We start from the raw sequence: 23,166 nt of genomic DNA, 5'->3' as shown, positions 1-23,166 counted from the left end.
TAATTACTACAAGCATGCACAAAAAGTAATAAGTTAGTATCAGCGCATCTAAATTGATTAGCAAACTGTCAAGTTAAGTACTGGTCTTCCTCTTACTATGGACGGATGCACTTTGAAAGAAACTTTGGACGGATCATGTAAAATAACATAGGACTCGCACTGTATCAATACAAAATTAAGTGGACGGACTCAACAGGCGCTTAAATCAAGCACCCTAATCGCAGTCGAGTATTGCTCCAGGATTCACGCGTCGACGTGGCTGGCAGAAGAGGACGTCACTGTACTTGCTGTGGGCCCGCAGCACGCACTGCGGTCCGCAGGTGGCGTTCGCTGTTAGGCGGTGCTTCTGATCCCCGTCCCTGTACAGCCGCAGCTCGTACGTCTCCACGCAGTTCTCCAGACCGAGCTTCAGCAGATTATGCCAAGCCTTGCTGAGCCACCGCTTTGAACAGTGGCCAGCCCTGCTGAGTACCCTGCCGTCAACCATCGAGACTTGGTACAGAAACAGCACCAAAGCGAGGGCAATGAAAACGACTGCTGCCTTCTGGTTCGCCATCACGACTGTGTTGGGTAGAGATTTGTGGCACACGTTTATATTGGACAGGTAGACCGATACTCGGCGATAAAGATCTGCAGTGTGGAGCCCCACGAGGAAGTGATAGGTATTCACGTTATCTTCACTGCTGAGGGACGTCGCAGAGGGACACGTCACGATCGGAGGTATACCAACTTATCGCAGAGGAAGCACTGACGAAATGGTGCTCGTCATGTAGCAGCGAACGGGGAGTACTGTTGGTGAATTACAACGTCCATCTCAAAGGGACTATCGCAGGAGCCTTTTAGGTTGATAATAAGTGTTATACAGGGTGGTCCACTGATCGTAACCGGGCAAATATCTCACGAAAAAAGCGTCAAACGAAAAAACTACAAAGAACGAACCCTGCCTAGCTTGAAGGGGGAAACCAGATAGCGCTATGGTTGGCCCGCTAGATGGCGCTGCCGTAGGTCCAACGGATATCAACTGCGTTTTGTTTAAAATAGGAACCCCTTTTTAAATTACATATTCTTAAAGAAATATGAATGTTTTAGTTGTACCACTGTTTTCGCTTTGTGATAGATGGTGCTGTAATAGTCACAGACATATGGCTCACGATTTTAAACGAACAGTTGGTAACAGTTAGGTTTTTTAAATTAAAATACAGAACTTAGGTACGTTTCAACATTTTATTTGGGTTGTTCCAATGTGATACAAGTACCTTGGTGAACTTATAATTTCTGTGAACTCATGCTGTTACAGCGATTACCTGTAAATACCACATTAATGCAATAAATGCTCAGAGTGATGTCCGTCAACCTCACTGAATTTGGCAATACGTGTAACGACATTCCTCTGAACGGCAAGTAGTTCGCCTTCTGTTATGTTCGTACATGCATTGACAATGCGCTGACGCACGTTGTCAGGCGTTGTCGGTGGACCACGATAGCAAATAACCTTCAACTTTCCCCACAGAAAGAAATCCGGGGACCTCATACCCGGTGAACGTGCGGGCCATGGTATGGTGCGTGGACGACCAATCCACCTGTCATGAAATATGCTATACAGTACCGCTTCAACCGCACGCGAGCTATGTGATGGACTACACTACGGGTGCATTCGATGTTGATGTAGCATTCTCAACACCCACGTTTTTGAGATTCCCGATTCTCGCGCAGTTTGTCTGCTACTGATGTGCGGATTAGGCGCGACAGCAGCTAAAACACCTACTTGGGCATCATCATTTGTTGCAGGTCGTGCTTAAGGGGAGGTAGGATGTCAAACGGGCCGACTTGGAGCAGGAGAGGCATCACAGGACATTTCAATTTCCCGTGTCTATACTTTTATAAATAAATTCATGAAACTTTGTTAGCATCACCGGGAATGATTCAGAAATCACACTCATTGCACTGGAAGTTCGAAAATATAACTAAATAATTTTTTACGTGCGAAATTTCATCAATTTTCACTAACTAACAGCTGCAATTGTTGCTATAAGTACACTTTACTTAATAAGTTACAGAGATCCTTCGCTGAATTTTGCACAGCGTACATACCATACTGACAGGTGTATGAAACTCTAGAATGTATTTAATTTATTAAAAAACGAATGAGCTGTTGTATTTTAAACTTCATGTTTAGAAACAACACAAATTTTGTAGTTAATTACCTCAATTTTTACCATGGTTTTTCACAGAGTTGGAAAATTCTAGAGTTTCATACACCTTTAAGTATGGTTTGTATGCTGTGCACATTCATCGAAGAACCTCTCTTACTTATGAAGAAAAGTGTACCTATAGCAACAAATACTGCCATTAGTAAGTGAAAAAAAAAAGTTGAAATTTCACATGTATAAAAAAAATATTTCGTTATGTTTTCGAACTTCCACTGCTATAAGTGTGAATTCAGAATCCTTCCTGGTCATGCTGACAAAGTTTTATGAATTTTTTTTTTAATGTATACACAGTGGAAATTGAAATGTTCTGTGGTGCCTCTCCTGCTCCACGTCGGACCGTTTGACGTCCTACCCCCCTTAAATAACGTAACTATCCGGCGAACGATGCGGACACTTGGATGATGTCGTCCAGGATACCGAGAAGCATACATAGCACACGCCGGTTGGGCATTTTGATCACAATATCAGTACATCAACACGATATCGACCTTTTCCGCAATTGGTAAACAGTCCATTTTAACATGGGTAATGTATCACGAAGCAAATACCGTCCGTACTGGCGGAATGTTACGTGATACCACGTACTTATACGTTTGTGACTATTACAGCGTCATCTATCACAAAGCGAAAACAGTGGTCGAACTAAAACATTCATATTCCTTTACGTACTACACGAATATGTAATAAAAAATGGAGGTTCCTATTTAAAAAACGCAGTTGATATCCGTTTGACCTATGGCAGTGCCATCTAGCGGCTCAAACATAGCGCCATCTGGTTTCCCCCTTCAAGCTACACGAGTTTTGTTCTTTGCAGTTTTTTCGTGTGATGCTTATTACGTGGGATATCTGGCCCGGTCACTTTCAATGGACCACCCTGTATACCCTTAAGAAACTTACGTCTGCTTCTGATATGAATAATATGAAATTAATCGGAAATGGTAGATGGTTCGCAGGGTAACCTAGTTTAGCGGTGTTAGACGCGGCACTAATCATTCCCTATGGTTTCATGTCTTGGCTCTACTGCTAAGGAGAGCAGTGTTGTTGGCTTGCATTCACAGCTCTGTAGACTAAATGGTGCTAGATGTTCGCAATTCTGAGAGAAACAAGGCTAAGCTACAGGGGTGATACACAATAAGTACGTATAAGAACGAGGAGGGAACACTGCGAGTGGAAGACCAAGAACGAAGTGCTCGGATTAAAATGTGTGTAAGACAGGGATGCAGTCTTCGCGCCCTCTTGTTCAAATTATATATCGAAGAAGTAGTAAGGGAAGTAAAAGAAAGTTTCAAGACTCTAATTAAAATGTAGGGCGAAAGGATATCAATAATAAGATCTGCTGATGACATTTGTGTCTTCATAAACCGTTGCGCACAGCGACCATAGACTATAAGGAAGGAGTAGCACACAGCTGTCAGTCGCAATCCTTTTAGCGTTTATTATTCTTGCAAATCTAAATTTCGGCTATAAATAGCCATCTTCAGTGCATTTTCGCAATATTCCAACAGACTCGCAGCAGTTAATGTCACCTTATGTTCTTAGAGGTGTATAGGCCGCCTCAGTGTCCATCTGCCTGAACGCTGTAAGAACATACGGTGACATGTTGTATACATATAAGGAAAATACACTGTAGGTAGCTATTTATAGCGGAAATCTAGATTTGCAAGACTAATAAAAGCTAATGGAACTGAGACTGACTGAAGACGAGCTAAAGCTGTATAACGAGAACTGAATATGGACTGACAGTAAATCTAAGAAACACGAGTGTAATGAAAAGTAGCTGAAATGAAAACAGTGAGAAACTTAACATCAAAGTTGGTGATCGATAGGTATGAACTGGAAATGGCAGATGAAGTTAACGAATTCCGTTACCTACCCGGCAATATAACCAATGGCGTACGGAGCAACGAGAAAACAAAGTGGGATAGATGAAAAGGGCTTTACTGTCCAAGTGAAGTCTCCTAGTATCAAACATAGACGTTAATTTGAGTAAGAAGTTTCTCAGAATGTACGTTTGGAGCAAAGCATTGTGTGGTAGTGAGACACAGACCGTAGGAAAACAGGAGCTGAAGAGAATCGAACCATTTGAGACATGGCGTTACAAAAGCATGTTGACAATTAAGTGGATTGATAAAGTGACGAATGGAGAGGTTCCCAGTAGAATGGGCAAGGAAAGGAATGTATTGAAAACACTGACAAGAAGAAGGGACAGGATGATAGTAAATGTGTTAACACAAGAGGAACTAGCTTCCATGGTACTAGAGGGAGCTTTAGAGAGTAAAAACTGTAGTGGAAGACGGAGACAGAAGAACATGCAGCAAATAAATGAAGACGTAGGTTACAAGTCCTAATCTGAGATGCAAAGCTTGTCACAATAGAGGAATTCGTGGCTCTTCGCATCAAACCAGTCAGAGAACTTGTGACTGAAAGAAAAGGAAAAAAAAGACTATATTGGTATTTCCTGCGTAAAATGCCAGGAATTACGTGAAGTGAAGGCTTTTGATATTGTTGACGGCTATCGGACCAAGACTTTAAACTTTGGGCACACGCTTCTCACTGTCATCTTCCTATCTACGGAATATCTACAATTAAATGCAGAGAAAATTCTTGCACACGCAAACAAGCGATTTTTTTACTTTTTTATGGAACAGTAGACATAATTTTCTCACAAATAAATAAAAACTAACGCCCAACTCCGGCTTCCGATTAAGGTTTGCCACAGTGTTCCCCTGGTTGTAAGCCAAGTGTGGGAACTGGTAGCCTCACTCCCATACATGCCCAATGGGAGTTTCTTTGCCCCACAGCCACTTTGCGTCGTAACGGACTGAAAGGAACAGTTCGTTTATAATAGTACACATCTCCAGCTTCTCGGACAACTCTTTGGGGTAGAAACTAAAAATTACGAAACCGAGAACTGTGTAAGAGAGTAACAATTGGTGAAAGAGAAGAGAGCCTTTTCCAACAGAAGGAGTGTTCGACGTCGTGGTTATGAGGGCCACAGTTTGTGATAGAACATGCACAACGAAAGAAATCTTGTAATAATGTCGTCAAAGAAACCATTTCAACATTACTCTTGTCTGGAATGTGCCGTTCGATAATGCCGCAAGACTCTTATTCCTGAATAAATCACGTTGTACGTTTTCCTTAATGCGCTCAGTATCTTCGGTTTACGTTAAGGAGCGTACAGAAACCGGTAATCAAATTAGAGTATTGTCATACGTAAGTTGTTACGGTGAACAACTGCCTTAGAATGTATAGACTCAAAAGGGATCTCTTTACATCGGTTGGAGTTGAATCGAAATGGGACGACTTTAGTAACTGGAGGGATCGACTGACTGGACACATAATTAATCACGAAATAATCGTTAATTTGATAATGGAAAACGGTTTAAAAATTATAGAGAGAGACCGAAGTTTGAATCCTGTAAGTACATTAAGGATCTAGATTGCAGTCGTCATCAACAGATGAGGAAACGTACCTTGCATGAGACAGACTAGCGTGGAGAGATATATAAAACTAGTCTTCGATCTGAAAACCACAATGCAACACACACATCATTCACACAGTGGTGAGTCAGCTGGATGGAAAAAGCGTTGTACTAACTCGGTTAGGCGGACCATACCTGCTTTCAATTCACATTAGGATTAGTATCAGTTTCCTTTAAAAAATACTGAAACAATTAAAGGCTAATGCTTTAATATTGATAAATTATTATACTATCTGTTAAAATTAAAGTGGTCAAATTAAGGTTCTGTGGGTACCCTAGCAACATCCCATTCGCAACACATTGAACTCTTGAATTTATATTGACAGAAAATAGCCCGACTGCGAACTGCTGAGCTAAATATCCAAAAGAAATTGGTACTCATTTCTGAAAAAAAAATGGTTCAAATGGCTCTGAGCACTATGGGACTTAACATCGGAGGTCATCAGTCCCCTAGAACTTAGAACTACTTAAACCTAACCAACCTAAGGACATCACACATACCCATGCCCGAGGCAGGATTCGAACCTGCGACCGTAGCGGTCACGCGGTTCCAGACTGTAGCGCCTAGAACCGCAGGGCCACCCCGGCCGGCATTTATGAAAAAATATGAACCTAACGCTGGTGGTTTTTATTTCAAATATTGCCTACCAACAAAAGGCTACAAAATCACTCACAGTGAGGGTGGAAATAATTAAAAAAAGAGTTTTCTATAACACTTTATACGGAGACTCAGAGGTGTGTTACTACTCAACACGTGACGCCACGGTATCACTTTAGCACTCACTGCGTGGACAGCAAAACAACTAGCAATTATTGAGCGAGGTGGCACAGTGGTGTAGACGACGGAGAAACGGCTTTCAAACCCCAGACCGGGCATCAACATTGTTTTCCATGGTTTCCGTACGTCGCTCAAGAAAAATGATGAAACGGATCCTTGGACATCAATAAGGTTTCCTTCTCTTGCTTGGGCCCATCTAGTAGCATTACACCTTCTTCTTCGAAGGTACGTTGAATCCTCATTTCGTTTGGTCCTTTCAACAAGCGTCTTCGATTTTATTTTAATTTAACCACAACAGCATCCTTAATCACCTGAAATTCACCGAATGATGACATTTTGGCTCACCAATTGCCACCAGATGGGATAAAGCATCCGATAATTTTGCTTTCATTTCTGTGGTATCTCTACTTTGAAGCCATTTTTAAACTTTCGTAATGTAACCAAAAGTCCTTGTGAGTTGGCTAGTCTTCTCATCAAAAATGGGACAGTAAAAATACACTCCTGGAAATGGAAAAAAGAACACATTGACACCGGTGTGTCAGACCCACCATACTTGCTCCGGACACTGCGAGAGGGCTGTACAAGCAATGATCACACGCACGGCACAGCGGACACACCAGGAACCGCGCTGTTGGCCGTCGAATGGCGCTAGCTGCGCAGCATTTGTGCACCGCCGCCGTCAGTGTCAGCCAGTTTGCCGTGGCATACGGAGCTCCATCGCAGTCTTTAACACTGGTAGCATGCCGCGACAGCGTGGACGTGAACCGTATGTGCAGTTGACGGACTTTGAGCGAGGGCGTATAGTGGGCATGCGGGAGGCCGGGTGGACGTACCGCCGAATTGCTCAACACGTGGCGCGTGAGGTCTCCACAGTACTTCGATGTTGTCGCCAGTGGTCGGCGGAAGGTGCACGTGCCCGTCGACCTGGGACCGGACCGCAGCGACGCACGGATGCACGCCAAGACCGTAGGATCCTACGCAGTGCCGTAGGGGACCGCACCGCCACTTCCCAGCAAATTAGGGACACTGTTGCTCCTGGGGTATCGGCGAGGACCATTCGCAACCGTCTCCATGAAGCTGGGCTACGGTCCCGCACACCGTTAGGCCGTCTTCCGCTCACGCCCCAACATCGTGCAGCCCGCCTCCAGTGGTGTCGCGACAGGCGTGAATGGAGGGACGAATGGAGACGTGTCGTCTTCAGCGATGAGAGTCGCTTCTGCCTTGGTGCCAATGATGGTCGTATGCGTGTTTGGCGCCGTGCAGGTGAGCGCCACAATCAGGACTGCATACGACCGAGGCACACAGGGCCAACACCCGGCATCATGGTGTGGGGAGCGATCTCCTACACTGGCCGTACACCACTGGTGATCGTCGAGGGGACACTGAATAGTGCACGGTACATCCAAACCGTCATCGAACCCATCGTTCTACCATTCCTAGACCGGCAAGGGAACTTGCTGTTCCAACAGGACAATGCACGTCCGCATGTATCCCGTGCCACCCAACGTGCTCTAGAAGGTGTAAGTCAACTACCCTGGCCAGCAAGATCTCCGGATCTGTCCCCCATTGAGCATGTTTGGGACTGGATGAAGCGTCGTCTCACGCGGTCTGCACGTCCAGCACGAACGCTGGTCCAACTGAGGCGCCAGGTGGAAATGGCATGGCAAGCCGTTCCACAGGACTACATCCAGCATCTCTACGATCGTCTCCATGGGAGAATAGCAGCCTGCATTGCTGCGAATGGTGGATATACACTGTACTAGTGCCGACATTGTGCATGCTCTGTTGCCTGTGTCTAAGTGCCTGTGGTTCTGTCAGTGTGATCATGTGATGTATCTGACCCCAGGAATGTGTCAATAAAGTTACCCCTTCCTGGGACAATGAATTCACGGTGTTCTTATTTCTATTTCCAGGAGTGTATATAGCAGTTTCTACTCGATCCACACGATCTTTGGGGTGTTTTGAATGAATCTCTTGCCTTAATACCGACCGACATGCAACTATTGTGCACGTCCTAGGTTAGCAGTTTCTCTTGTTTGTGCGGCCATTCGGGCCTATGTAATGGTCTGGCTAGGACGAAGCACCGTACACTGAGCAGTTCAGTAACTCGTAATAACACCAAACTTGTTTGGGCGATATATAGTGTACGGTTGTTTGGTGACAAGTATACAATTTAGTACTATCGAAAAGTATTACTAATTGCTTGCCTACGTGTAGTAATTTGTTTTTAATTTTGTACTAGCACGAATGTGCGAGGTAGTCTTCTCTACAACTTTAGCCTTGCATGTAATCAGTTGTGTGGTCACTACCAGTGCTTTTTGCACAACTCACAGGAAATCTCTGATGCACGTTAGCTTTGTTATATGCAGGTTTTAACGGCAGATCAGATTCTTTCTTTCTCTATTACTGGATTCTGAAGTCAGTGGATTTCCCGTCTGCGTTCACTGCACTTCGTAGATCTTTTAGGTGCCAAATGCTGCTTTCTGCACAGGGAGAAGCAGAACCCGAAAAAGGACACTATGGCTCTTATGATACGTATGATGTCTCTGATAGACGCACGTCTGGCTTGTGCAGAATGAAACAGTTTGGTAGAAGAGGATGAGGCTCTGTTAGACGTTGGTGACGTTTTTTCACCACACGGACGTGTCAGCATGCACTATACTATAATAGCAGAATTAAAATACACCGCATAACGTGCAAGCAATGTGACTATCTGGCGAAGGGAAAAGATTGATACAAACTCTCCCAGAAAACGTGAAGTGGTCCGCATCATACCTTTGTATTAAAAACTTTAAAAATTGGTTGTATCATAAAATATGAGAAGATAAATATGTGATTATTTTGCTAGAATTTCTAAAAAAACTAAACTAAAATAAAAACAAACATTTATTTATTACTGTTCCTCAAACAAGAAATATATTACAGTATCAGTATGTCAGAGCACAATTAAGCTGAAATATAGTAATGTGCTAAACTTGAGGATCAAAGTGACTTTCACAGCCAAGTGATATAGCTCGATAAAACTTGGGCCGTACGCAGAATCAACTGCTGCATTATACTGTAGAAGGTCACTGAAAAAATACATAATCAGAAGAACAGAAATGACACGTTTATCAGAGATGGTAATTACAGTGAAGTCACCTGGCCGTGGCAAAAGGTTCCTAATAGGGTGTGTGATCACGAATGGCACTAATGCATGCTCTGCAACGTGCTCTCATGATGGGAACAAAGTGGGTAAAGAGATTTTGTGGTAGGGCGTTCCATTTCTTCGCCGGCCTGGTTGACACCAGATGGAAGCTCGTTGATGGTTCAAATGGTTCAAATGGCTCTGAGCACTATGGGACTCAACTGCTGTGGTCATAAGTCCCCTAGAACTTAGAACTACTTAAACCTAACTAACCTAAGGACAGCACACAACACCCAGCCATCACGAGGCAGAGAAAATCCCTGACCCCGCCGGGAATCGAACCCGGGAACCCGGGCGTGGAAAGCGAGAACGCTATCGCACGACCACGAGATGCGGGCGAAGCTCGTTGATGCATATGGACTTGTGGCAATACGTCTCGCCACCGGATTCCGTACGTGCTTTAAGGGATTTATATCGGCGAAAGGGATATTCTGCTCCATTCGCCGAATAGCATCCCATTCCAGGAACTCCTCCACCTGCGCAAAAGATGAAGTTAGTGGCGAATGCACCCCAGGAAAGATGCACAAGGGAGAGAAGTACAGTGTCGCAGTAACGGCGAGTGTATCATTATTAAAGATTTAGAGGTCAGGATGCCCATGCAACATTACTCCTCCACACACCACAGCTTGTGGACCACCAAAACGATCATTTTCGACAGAGCTGGATGTACCCTCTTGACGAGAGGTGACAACACGTAATGTCACCAAGACCATTATCCAACACAATCGTTTTGGTTGTGAAGGTGGTATGAGGTGGGGAGGCATGTTGTTGCTCGGGCGTGCTGATCTCTGAATCCTTGAAGACGGTGCATTCACCAATCTATGTAATTTTGACATTGTACTCCTTCCTCATTTTCATCTCTTTTTATGGCCCAAAATGAGCAGCCGCATAGAACAGCGTAGGTGGAGTTACTCTTGTAACAAGAGGATACTCTGCGAATGGACTGGCTTACCCGTTCCTCCGTCTCAAAACCCATCGAGCACGTTTCGGATGCAGAGACATACAGCAGCGCATCCACTTGCACCAACGACCACACAGCAATTATCAACCGCTCTGGAGGAGGAATTGAACGCTCTACCACAACGCCTTACCATACTTGTATCCAGCATTGGAGCACGCCTAGATAACACTTTGCTATTTGTGGCGATCACATATCCTATTAAGATCCATGTACCGCCTTTCATAGTATCCAGGGGAACATCATGTATGGTGACTTCAGTGTAGCTATTGTCTTTAAAAACATGTGTCATTTCCGTTTGCTCATTGCTTGTTTCGTTCAGTTACCTTCTGTACTATATTGTAGCAGTTCTTTCAAAGCATGGTCAGAGTTCCATCGAGCTGTGTTACTTGGCAGTGACTCATCACTCGAAAGTTCCACACCAGTATAAAACGTGAACTGCAGAATAGTGCTATTTTTTCCATTAAATTCTGAAACATATTGATTATTCCTTGCTACTGTAGAGTTATCTTGAAGCTGTGAGAAAGGAGGACAGGCGGTCCGAAGTGCGGAAGCAGAGACGATGCTGAGGACAAACGAAACTAGGAGAGATATTGTTACATGAAGTAAACCGTAAGGGGAGAGCCTTGCGAAAATGCAGACGCCCCCAGACGCGGTCCCAGGGCGCTAGTTACTCTTCGAGGAATTAACATGTATATGTCGTCTAAACGCTGTGATAGGTTGCCACCGTAGAACTTTGTAACCAACAAGCACGTACTATCGTATAAAGTCAGCTTGATACCAGCCCTAAGAACAGCAACGTCAGTAGGCTGACAAGGGCTAGAAAGAGAGCGAAAACGCCAAAAACTGTTGACCTAACAGTCCCTACTCCGGGGAGCCCGAGGGGCGGGGCTAAATGACGTATAACAATAAAGTTGCAAGCCTTATTTGGCAGAGCAGTTACGTTTTGCTTTCAGCTGAACAATGTTGATACCAAATACGGACTTAGTTCAACTGCATTAATATCCCCGACTTAAGAGCAGTAGAGGGGAGCTAACTAAACCGTGATTGGCAAGCACCTACAAGAGACCTACGGGATTGGCGTATGGCTCTAAGTGGGAAAAACAGTGCCCCCATGCGACTCTTTAAAAACCCCTAGATTTCGCATTTTGGTGGAGTTCTCAGTCAGACGATCTGGGCACCGAATCCGCGTCCGTCGACTCCAGCCTCGGTTCCGCTCCGCATAAGTCTGCCCTCTCAATTGGAGTGCCTCAGTGAACAGTGTCACATTCAGTATGTTTTGTTTTTCAACTACGTTGTTGCCTTAAGATGCTGCTAGTGTTTACTACTGTGGTTAGAATCCACTCCTGGGACCGGTTTCTGTGGTAACAGTGTTATTAATGTTTTTTTCTAACCCCAGAACTAGCCTCCAGTGTATTAGTTAGTCCTGTCAGGAATAATCAACTATTTCAAAACCCTGTTTGTCCAAGAGTCTCCACAACGATTTCCCTACCAAGTCTCACCACCTGCATTTCTAGTAAATATCTGTACCAGTGTTGGCTCAGACAGAAGAAAACAATCAAATGCCTTCACTGTGGACTGACAACCACCGTACCGCTCGGGAGCACAGACTGACCAGTAATCCCTTTTCTCCATCTCCCACCTATGTCAGGACACGACAATTTTTCTTGAAGAATATTTTTTACAATTTTTACCATCTGATATGCGAAATATTGAGTTCAACTTAATTCGTCATACTGATAAATAACAGTTCAAGACAGAAGGGAGTTTGATATAATACACCTTTGCTCTGCGTATACTTGTTGGAATGTTTGTAGTTCTTCCGCTGTGTCAAATCCTTTATTCCTGCAGACAAGGGTGTTACAAATGTCAACATGAAATTCTCATTGACATTTCCTTCCGCTACCAACACATCGGGTATATGTATCTTCTATTCATTGGATATATGTATCTCCTATTCATTGGCACACTGGATGGAGAAGGTAATAACGACGAAAGCACGTAAAAAAAAATGATCCACTTGCAAATCAGTATGCCGATAAGAGTACAGCTCAGTCCTCACTATGCGTGGAACACGTTTCAGTGATACATTCAGTGATAAACTCAAGCCGGCCGCGGTGGTCTCGCGGTTCTAGGCGCTCAGTCCGGAGCCGCGCGACCGCTACGGTCGCAGGTTCGAATCCTGCCTCGGGCATGGATGTGTGTGATGTCCTTAGGTTAGTTAGGTTTAAGTAGTTCTAAGTTCTAGGGGACTGATGACCAAAGATGTTAAGTCCCATAGTGCTCAGAGCCATTTGAACCATTTGATAAACTCAACATAACACACGGTGTGTCACCAATGACTCCAAAGAGCACGTACGTTATTTGGATCCACGTTTTTTCCTAACAGTTAGCTTATCAAAGTACTTAAAAGAATTCTCATCTGATAATTCGCGCCTGTTTAACACACGAACGTCACTATCTGTCACTCAGAAACAACCACTACGATCGACATTCGTGCCTTCCGGTTGGTGAATAGCAGGTAGATAGCATCCGTCACCTAACCTCTGTTCAATAACGGCATGGAGCGCTGACTTGAGACAAAATACACTTTCTCGTACCTGTTGCTTGTAAAACACTGCAGCCCTAAATAACTGAAAAAATCGTATTCTACCAGCTGCATAACATACTTGACAAATACAATTGCTTCTGATTACTTACATAAAGTTTTTCTTATTATTAAGGAGAATATAAAATAGAAATTTCTTTGATTGTGGATTTAAGATTTTCTTTTGCTATTAAGCGTAGATCGTCTAGCTGGCTAGGTTGCGCGAAATATCCTACAGCAGATAAACAATGACTTTACTGATTACAAAGTGACGCGTTTCGGAATTATTTCCATCTTCAGAGATCTGGCCATCTGAAGGTGGAAATAATTCCCAAACGCGTCGCTTTCTGATCAGTTAAGTCATTCTTCGTCTGCAGTACGATTTTTATATGCAACGTCAGATCTAAGCACAATTAATGGAATGTTCGCTAGCCTACTCCGTGACTTAATGTCACTTCTTTATTAATTACTTTCCCGCTCTGACAGTTTGAACATACGAATTAGAAATGGCTTAGCCAAAGGATAAAACGTGTCTGTGTACTGATTTCCTCCTCCTCCTCAGTTTTGATAACTCACAAAAGGAAAGTAAAGAGGAACTCCGTGTTCTGGCCCTGATGTGCCAACCCAGCATCGACTGACCGCCATGTCATCCTCTGCCAAAGCCCTCACTGAACGTTGTTTGGAGGGATGGGGGCCAGTACACAGCTCTCTTGTCCCTTGGTAACTTACGTGGCTTTGGCGCCGCTACCTCTAAAATACTTCCTCAATCGCCCTCAGGACGCTGAGTGCACGCCGTGCCAGTCTATACACCGAGGTAGGATCCCTGGCAATAACGGCTCCTCCGCATAGCAGCCAGACACGGTGCCCACTCCGTTAGAGAGCCAGATAAACGTTGCAGCGCTTTCACTGAAATCTATGTGAGGAGCATTTCTTTTTTCCTTGATATTCGTGTTGTAAGTACACGTTGTGCAGTGACCGCATACCTCCTGGTAAGAAATTACATAACGATGTATCTTCAGGTTCCACAGGGACTGAAATCGACCGTGCTTGAGAGATTATCGTATGTGTATTATACCGAGACCCTAGAGACAACAGAGAGGCTTCGTCCCGATGTAGCCCTCAGTGGTTCAAAACCCCACAATAAGCCACCCAAACCACCGCCGCCCCACATCGAACCCAGGGTTATTCTGCGGTTCGAGCCCCAATGGGAACCCCCCCCCCCCCACCCTGCCCTCCCGCCCCCCATCTGGGAACGTCTCATACCAGACGAGTGTAACCCCAAATGTTAGCGTCGTGTACACGCACGTGGAGAGAGTGTTTGCACATTAATTGCCACTATAGTGTAATTGAGCCCGCATTCGCCGAGGCAGATGAAAAAACGCTTTAAACCATCCACAGGTTGGCCGGCACACCGGATCTCGACACTGCCACGCCGGACGGATTCATGCTGGGGACTCGCATGCCTTCCCGCTCGGGAAACAGCGCGTCAGACTGCGCAGCTAGCCAGGCGGGCATATGTTGTATTGTAATTGATGAATGTGATAAATTGGTTATGTGAAAGGACACAATTATTAAAGCTTCTGGTAAACAAATAAAGCAATAAGAAAGGAAGTAGACAAGACTATCCTACATCGCCAACAATTCGTAATATTTACATAAATGACGTCAAGAACAATTGGAACAGAAAATTTATCGTAAATAGAACGGGTAATCAATTTTTAACGTTTTGCTATACCAAGATGGTATTATAATAATCGGAGACATTTGAAATAAGCTCCAACTATTGGTACACTACGTCAATGAAGTATACGAAAATATGGCGCAAATTATCCACTAAGAAAACGAAGATAAAGTCAAACAGGGGAAAACATGTAAGATAAATGTTTAAAACTAAAGTGTAGAAAAAGTCTCCTCATCGAATTACTTTGGATGTTAGATTAATTACGATACAGGGAGAAATACGAAAAATTCATAATAAATTAAGGAACATGCTCAAACCTGCGCAGCAGTTTGCTGAATAAAATAAACCTGAAACAAAACATTTTGAAGTGTCACTGCAGTTGCTCCATTACTGTACCCTGTGAGGACAGGGTAGCAACATATAAAAGAATGGTTAGAGTACACAGTTGCGAAATGAAGTTCATTAAGATATCTGAAAGACATGAAGACAGGTTTAGGAATGAAAAGCATGAGCAGCAGAATACAAGAATAAGAATGCGCGATATGTTGACAGGATGAAGAATGCGAGACTCTCAACGTGAACTCTGTTTTAAACGACAAGAGCCTCTTCTTGTAAGGAAAACCAAACAGCTAAGAAAATCCTGAGAAGACGAAACAGGCAGGAGCCTATATCTTGAAACGAGGGAAAAAGAAAATTTCATACGAAATGAAATACGATACAAAATTTTGTCTGAACAGTTCAAATGACTTAAAAAGTTGTAGTTGTACATGTGGTTCTATGTGTGACAGATCACGACTCTCTAGCCACTATACACATCGTTAAAAGTTCCCAGTCGGTGTAACAAGTAAAGAATTCCTACAAAATGCGCATTTTGAAACAACTGCTTCATTTCTTGTACCTTTACCTAAAACACCTGACTGGTTCCCATTGACACCAAATTTTCCCCTTTTGTCAAGTTCCACAACTGCAAGAGCTGAGCCCAACATTTCGTGGGAGCAAATACAGGCCAGAGGCTTCAAAGGCCGCATACGGATTGACCAGTCCCTCGAAAGCCGGTAAATGGCTTACTAACGGTTTTAGTCGCGCGAGGCCACTTATATCAGACTGATGTGCCAATCGAAACTGCCAACTGAGTACTGCAGTGTATCAGAGGTCTTACAAAGTGACGGTAGTGCATCTGTAGTGATACAAAACAGTTGACACAGATGCGCATGTTCCTACCACATCCGCCACCACAGGTAATGTAACTTTATTACTATATTACACTGCTTGAAATAAGACTCTAAAGCACTGATAAAATACTGCAGGATGTCAATGTAACTTCCTAAACGTAAACACAATACAAAGGTGTGTAACTTATGAGAGTTTCAATTTTCTGTGACAAGCTGAACAGCCACTAGGTTGCGTGAATGCTGTTCGTGTTTAGTATTGTTACCAGGTGTCAAATGGTTCAAATGGCTCTGAGCACTATGGGACTCAACTGCTGTGGTCATAAGTCCCCTAGAACTTAGAACTACTTAAACCTAACTAACCTAAGGACAGCACACAACACCCAGCCATCACGAGGCAGAGAAAATCCCTGAACCCGCCGGGAATCGAACCCGGGAACCCGGGCGTGGGAAGCGAGAACGCTACCGCACGTACCAGGTCTCGCAGGATGTAAAACTGTGTGGTGAAAAGTATCCGGACACCTGGCAGAAAATGACTTAAAAGTTCGTGGCGCCCTCCATCGGTAATGTTGGAATTCAATATGGTTATGGCCCACTCATACCTTAGATTACTGCTTCCACTCTCGCAGGCACGTTCAATCAGGTGCTGGAAGGTTTCTTGGGGAATGGCAGCCAATTCTTCACGGAATGTTGCACTGAGGAGAGGTATCGATTCGGTCGATGAGGCCTGGAACGAAGTCTGCGTTCCAAAACTTCCCAAAGGTGTCCTATAGGATTCAGGTCCGGACTCTGCAGATCAGTCCCTTACAGGGATATTATTGTCGTGTAACAACTCGGCCACAGGCGGTGAATTACGAACAGGTGCTCGATCGTGTTGGAATATGCAATCACCATCTCCGAATTCTCTTCAAAAGTGGAAAGCAAGAAGGTGCTTAAAACATTAATGTAGGCCTGTGCTGTGATAGTGCCACGCAAAACAATAAGGGGTGCATGAAAAACACTACCACACCATAACATCACCGCCTCCGAATTATACCTTTGGCACTATATACGCTGGCAGATGACGTTCAACGGGCATTCGCCATACCCACACCCTGCCATCGGATCACCACACTGTGTTCCGTGATTCGTCACTCCACACAGCGTTTTCCCGCTGTTCAATCGTCCAATGTTTACGCTCCTTACACCAAGCGAGGCGTCGTTTGACATTTACCGGCGTGATGTGTGGCTTATGAGCAGTTCCAAGTTTTCTCAGCTTCCGCCTAACTGTCGTAGTACTTGCAGTGGATCCTGGTGCAGTTTGGAATTCCTGTGTGATGGTCTGGATAGATGACTGCTTATTACACATTGCAGCCCTCTTCAACTGTCGGCGATCTCTGTAAATCAACAGACGAGGTCGGCCTGTACGCTTTTCTGCTGTACGTGTCCCTTCACGTTTCCACTTCACTATCACATCGGAAACAGTGGACTTAGGGATGTTTAGGAGCGTGGAAATCTCGCCTACAGACGTATGACACAAGTGACACCCAATCACCTGACCACGTTCGAAGTCCTCGAGCTCCGCGGATGACTACAGAGATCGCTGATATGGAGTACCTGGCAGTGAGTGGCAGCAAAATGGTCCTAATAAGAAAAACGTAAGTTTTTGTGTGTCTCCGGATACTTCTGATCACATAGTGTATAAATGGGGATGAACAGTGCCGGATGATTCACTGAAGTCACGAAATTTCGGATATTCGAGATAGTGTTACCCAACAGAGTTTAAAGTAGCCCTCACTGGCAGCCTCCATTTGGCCAACTAATCAAATCTTGCAATATTCTGATTTATGGGGCATTTTCATGTGACAGTAGCCTGAGGTTCGCTGCATGGGAGCCGTAGGGTACGAAAATTCGCCAAGGTTCTGGTCGACCATGTCTGACCAGCACATATGAGGATCGCCATAGTATGCACCAAGCACTTCTTAACTCCATCACATATGCTTGTACCACGTGTGAAAAAGTAATGGGCTCCAACCCACATCCTGCGTCATTCCCGCCCCATGTTTGGAGACCAGCAGCAGCAGGACAAGTTAATTATCGTGCCGTTTATACTATAACCTCTACCCTTTCTAACCGGTTGTTATGTAATCATATGACCGTCATCGCTTATAGCTAATTAACTTAAGTTTGGATGAGGCTACCGTCTCCAAAAAAAAATTTAACTGCTTAATGGAGATGAGAAGTCATTCTAAACGTCAACCAATTCCAGTTCTGTGCTTTCTACTTACATGGTTTTGTTTAATACTGGAAACAGTGCCATCACTCACAGACAATTCGAAATGAAGAGGTGTAGGTGCCACATGATTGAAATAACCCACAAGATACTAATTGAAATAATATGGAATTTAATTAATATGGTCGCCAGCCCTATTGGGCACTATCTGTGCAATACCTGATCAACAATGCAGACAGCAATGACTATGTTACCGTTTGACTGTACGTATTACACCAGAAGGTTGACACACGTTACTGGCAACATAACACGTAACCAAATAGTAATGAATAATGGAAGTGTCTGATACTGTTAAAACACAGCTATATTAATTTGGAGAAAAAAATGTATTCTAACTTGTTATTAAAAAGGTAAATGACTGATTGCAGGTAGTTCTTTCGGTTACGACAATTTACGTAACCTTACATTAACAGCTACTTACATGCATTTGATACCTGAACATGCCAAGCTATGTACTTTGTTACTGTAGCTGATATAATCACGCCGGTCGCGGTGGCCGAGCGGTTCTAGGCGCTTCAGTTTGTAACCGCGCGACCACTACGGTCGCTGGTTCGAATCCTGCCTCGGGCATGGATGTGTGTGATGTCCTTAGGTTAGTTAGGTTTAAGTAGTTCTAAGTTCTAGGGGACTGATAACCTCAGAAGTTAAGTCCCATAGTGCTCAGAGCCATTTTTCTTTTCTTTTTTTTTTTTTTGTTGTAATTACCATGAACACTTCCTGGATTGAATAAGCGTTCAACGGAGTGACAACACCGAAATTCTTGCATGCCATTACACAGTAGTATTATTACAAGAAAGACACATATGATACATTTGAACTTAATTTACTCTTTTCTTCAATATGACATTGCCAGAATTGCTTTAATTTTATGTCGCATTACTTAATCCCCAGTCAGTTAGCAAAAATATTTCTAAATATCATTGAACAACTACCTCCACCTAACTTATTGAGGTTCCATTATTAATCACTTTCAATTATCATTTGAGCAAGCAAACAACAGTGGCAATGATTTTTAATCCTTTTCTGTTAGCTATTTAGACAATGACACCCGGATATTCCTTAACTGTAAAGGAATGGGACTTTCAGTAGGGGACAAGACTGAGGACATTGACAAGATCAGGTACCTACAGTTTTTACGTGGAACACTTATTATTGCAATATATTTCAGTGAGAATGTCACTAGGCAATGCCTCACAATGTTTCTAGCTGCAACTGAAATCTACATCCACATCTACATCTACATCTACATCCATACTCCACAAGCCACCTGACGATGTGTAGCGGAGGGTACTTTGAGTACCTCTATCGGTTCTCCCTTCTGTTCCAGTCTCGTATTGTTCGTGGAAAGAAAGATTGTCGGTATGCCTCTGTGTGGGCTCTAATCTCTCTGATTTTATCCTCATGGCCTCTTCGCGAGGTATACGTAGAAGGGAGCAATATATTGCTCGACTCCTCGGTGAAGGTATGTTCTCGAAACTTCAACAAATGCCTGTACCGAGTTACTGAGCGTCTCTCCTGCAGAGTCTTCCACTGGAGTTTATCTATCATCTCCGTAACGCTTTCGCGATTACGAAATGATCCTGTAACGAAGCGTGCTGCTCTCCGCTGGATCTTCTCTCTCTCTTCTGTCAACCCTATCTGGTACGGATACCACACTGGTGAGCAATATTCAAGCAGTGGGCGAACAATTGTAATGTAACCTACTTCCTTTGTTTTCGGATTGCATTTCCTAAGAATTCTTCCAATGAATCTCAGTCTGGCATCTGCTTTACCGGCCGTCAACTTTATATGACCATTCCATTTTAAATCACTCCCAATGCCAACTCCCTGATAATTCGCGGAATTAACTGCTTCCAGTTGCTGACCTGCTATATTGTAGCTAAATGATAAAGGACCTTTCTTTCTATGTATTCGCAGCACATTACACTTGACTACATTGAGATTCACTTGCCATCCCCTGCACCATGCGTCAATTCGCTGCAGATCCTCCTGCATTACAGTACAATTTTCCATTGTTACAACCTTTCGATATACTACAGCACCATCCGCAAAAAGCCTCATTGAACTTCCGATATTATCCACTAGGTCATTTATATATATTGTGAATAGCAACGGTCCTACGACACTCCCCTGCGGCACACCTGGAATCACTCTCACTTCGGAAGACTTCTCTCCATTGAGATATGTTAAACTGTTATCTTCACTGTCTATAGTTCTCCCATTGCTGTAGTATTAGGTGCACACATTGATCCGCAGTGATCAGTTATGGGTCAGGACCTTGATGATATTAGAGCCTCTTACATCCACTCGCCGATGCCCCTTTCGGCCGGTCAGCGATGACACAATCGAGGCGCACGACATGCAGTCTTTCCCAAACGATTTTACAGATACTGTTCGGTAAGCTTTATATGTCAGATTCATTATAAAGTGCCCATAATTTCGTTAATGGTCATAGGTACCTATGGTATTTACGTGGAAGTAAGACACTGCGTGAAATTCTAGAAATACGTATGTTTTTAACCCAAAACATATTTCGCTGCATTTCTTAGCATTTCTCATACAGCGCCTACCAGCAACACCCCGCCACTATTTTTTTCCCCATGCGTGCCCTGCTATCTGCAAATCTGCCTGCCACGGTATTCTGCGCGGCCTGTGCGCCACTTGCGAATGTTTACTCACCAACTGATTCTGCCTTGGGCTCTGCACTGACATCACACTCGAATCCAGAGACAGTGCTCCTACACCCTTAGCCAACAATGTTGCTCTTCCTAACTCTCCCTAATGGCATTAATTCGGAATAAATACATTGTAATACAAAATATTTTATACTGGTTAGTGCACATATCACATTTCTAATTAACAAACACATGTAGTATCTAAAGATTTACAGAAAAATCGAGTACATGATATTTGCAGTACACTTAGGGCCTTTTTTTTTTTTTTGACAACAACGTTAAGGAGAAACTGAATTTATCTCAAAAAATTCCAAATATGCCTGTCCGTAACGTCTTCTTTTTCGGTCGTTATAATACTGACAATCCAAATCATCAACAAAAGAAACGAGGTGGAGTTTCGTTTCTTTATCATAAACGTATATCAGTTACCTTCTTCTATTTTCATCTTGGTGAAGGACTACTGCATATCTCCTTTATCAGGTGTGTCTATCGGGGAACGGATGCGACTGTTACCTACAGTTCAACTTTTCCGACTACTCATTTATCTGGTGCTACAACCTTGCAATGTATCCGAAAAAAAAGGTTGAAATGGCTCTAAGCACTATGGGACTTAACATCCGAGGTTGTCAGTCCCCTAGACTTAGAACTTCTTCAACCTAACTAACCTAAGTACATCATCCACATCTCTGCCCGAGGCATGATTGGAACCTGCGACCGTAGCAGCAGCGGGGTTCCGGACTGAAGCGCCTAGAACCGCTCGGCCACAGCAGCCGGCTGCAATGTGTCCGAATTAGCGCAAAACGTCTGTCCTCGTGGGTGAAACGAGCAGTCAGTAATGAAACCGTTGCGGCCGGAGTGGACGGAATCCCATATGAACGAACCTCATGAGGGCGCCCCTGTGTTATTAACTATGTACTGGTTGTCAGCGTACTGAAGAACGTTGGTCAGCGCTCTTTCTTGGGAGCACACTAAGTCTGGCAGGTGACGTAAGAATGGCACCTCTAAGTTTGAATCCATCTAGAAACTTGTGATCTTGTGGTAACGTATTGCGTGCGTCTTGTAAACACAAGCTTCAACAACGATTTGAGTACAGGGAAGAAAATCAAATAAAGAAAAAAATAGTATACAACCATCATATCGGAAGAAATAGCAACTCATTATAAAGTAGTAGGTGCTGATGGTGTGTGCATGCATACAGCGTGTTCACAAAAACGTGTCGAAGTTATACATGTAGTAGATGTGAGCACGCATACATCATGTTAAAAAAAAGTGTTGAATGAGAGGTAGTAGCAATCACCGAAACAAGAAAAGTAAGTCCAACAAAGATGGGTCCGAAAATGCATACTTTCTGCGATAAACCCTTGTTTACAGGAGGTTTTCAACGTGACTTCCACTGATGAGAATGCACCCCTCTGCCCTCTGGCGTAAAGAATGACGCATCATTTGAAATATACCCGGTTATTACACTCCTGGAAATGGAAAAAAAGAACACATTGACACCGGTGTGTCAGACCCACCATACTTGCTCCGGACACTGCGAGAGGGATGTACAAGCAATGATCACACGCACGGCACAGCGGACACACCAGGAACCGCGGTGTTGGCCGTCGAATGGCGCTAGCTGCGCAGCATTTGTGCACCGCCGCCGTCAGTGTCAGCCAGTTTGCCGTGGCATACGGAGCTCCATCGCAGTCTTTATCACTGGTAGCATGCCGCGACAGCGTGGACGTGAACCGTATGTGCAGTTGACGGACTTTGAGCGAGGGCGTATAGTGGGCATGCGGGAGGCCGGGTGGACGTACCGCCGAATTGCTCAACACGTGGGGCGTGAGGTCTCCACAGTACATCGATGTTGTCGCCAGTGGTCGGCGGAAGGTGCACGTGCCCGTCGACCTGGGACCGGACCGCAGCGACGCACGGATGCACGCCAAGACCGTAGGATCCTACGCAGTGCCGTATGGGACCGCACCGCCACTTCCCAGCAAATTAGGGACACTGTTGCTCCTGGGGTATAGGCGAGGACCATTCTCAACCGACTCCATGAAGCTGGGCTACGGTCCCGCACACCGTTAGGCCGTCTTCCGCTCACGCCCCAACATCGTGCAGCCCGCCTCCAGTGGTGTCGCGACAGGCGTGAATGGAGGGACGAATGGAGACGTGTCGT

Source organism: Schistocerca nitens, chromosome 1 (genome assembly GCF_023898315.1).
Source record: "Schistocerca nitens isolate TAMUIC-IGC-003100 chromosome 1, iqSchNite1.1, whole genome shotgun sequence".
Classification (NCBI taxonomy): Eukaryota; Metazoa; Arthropoda; class Insecta; order Orthoptera; family Acrididae; genus Schistocerca; species Schistocerca nitens.
Note: the sequence above shows the minus strand (reverse complement) of the source record.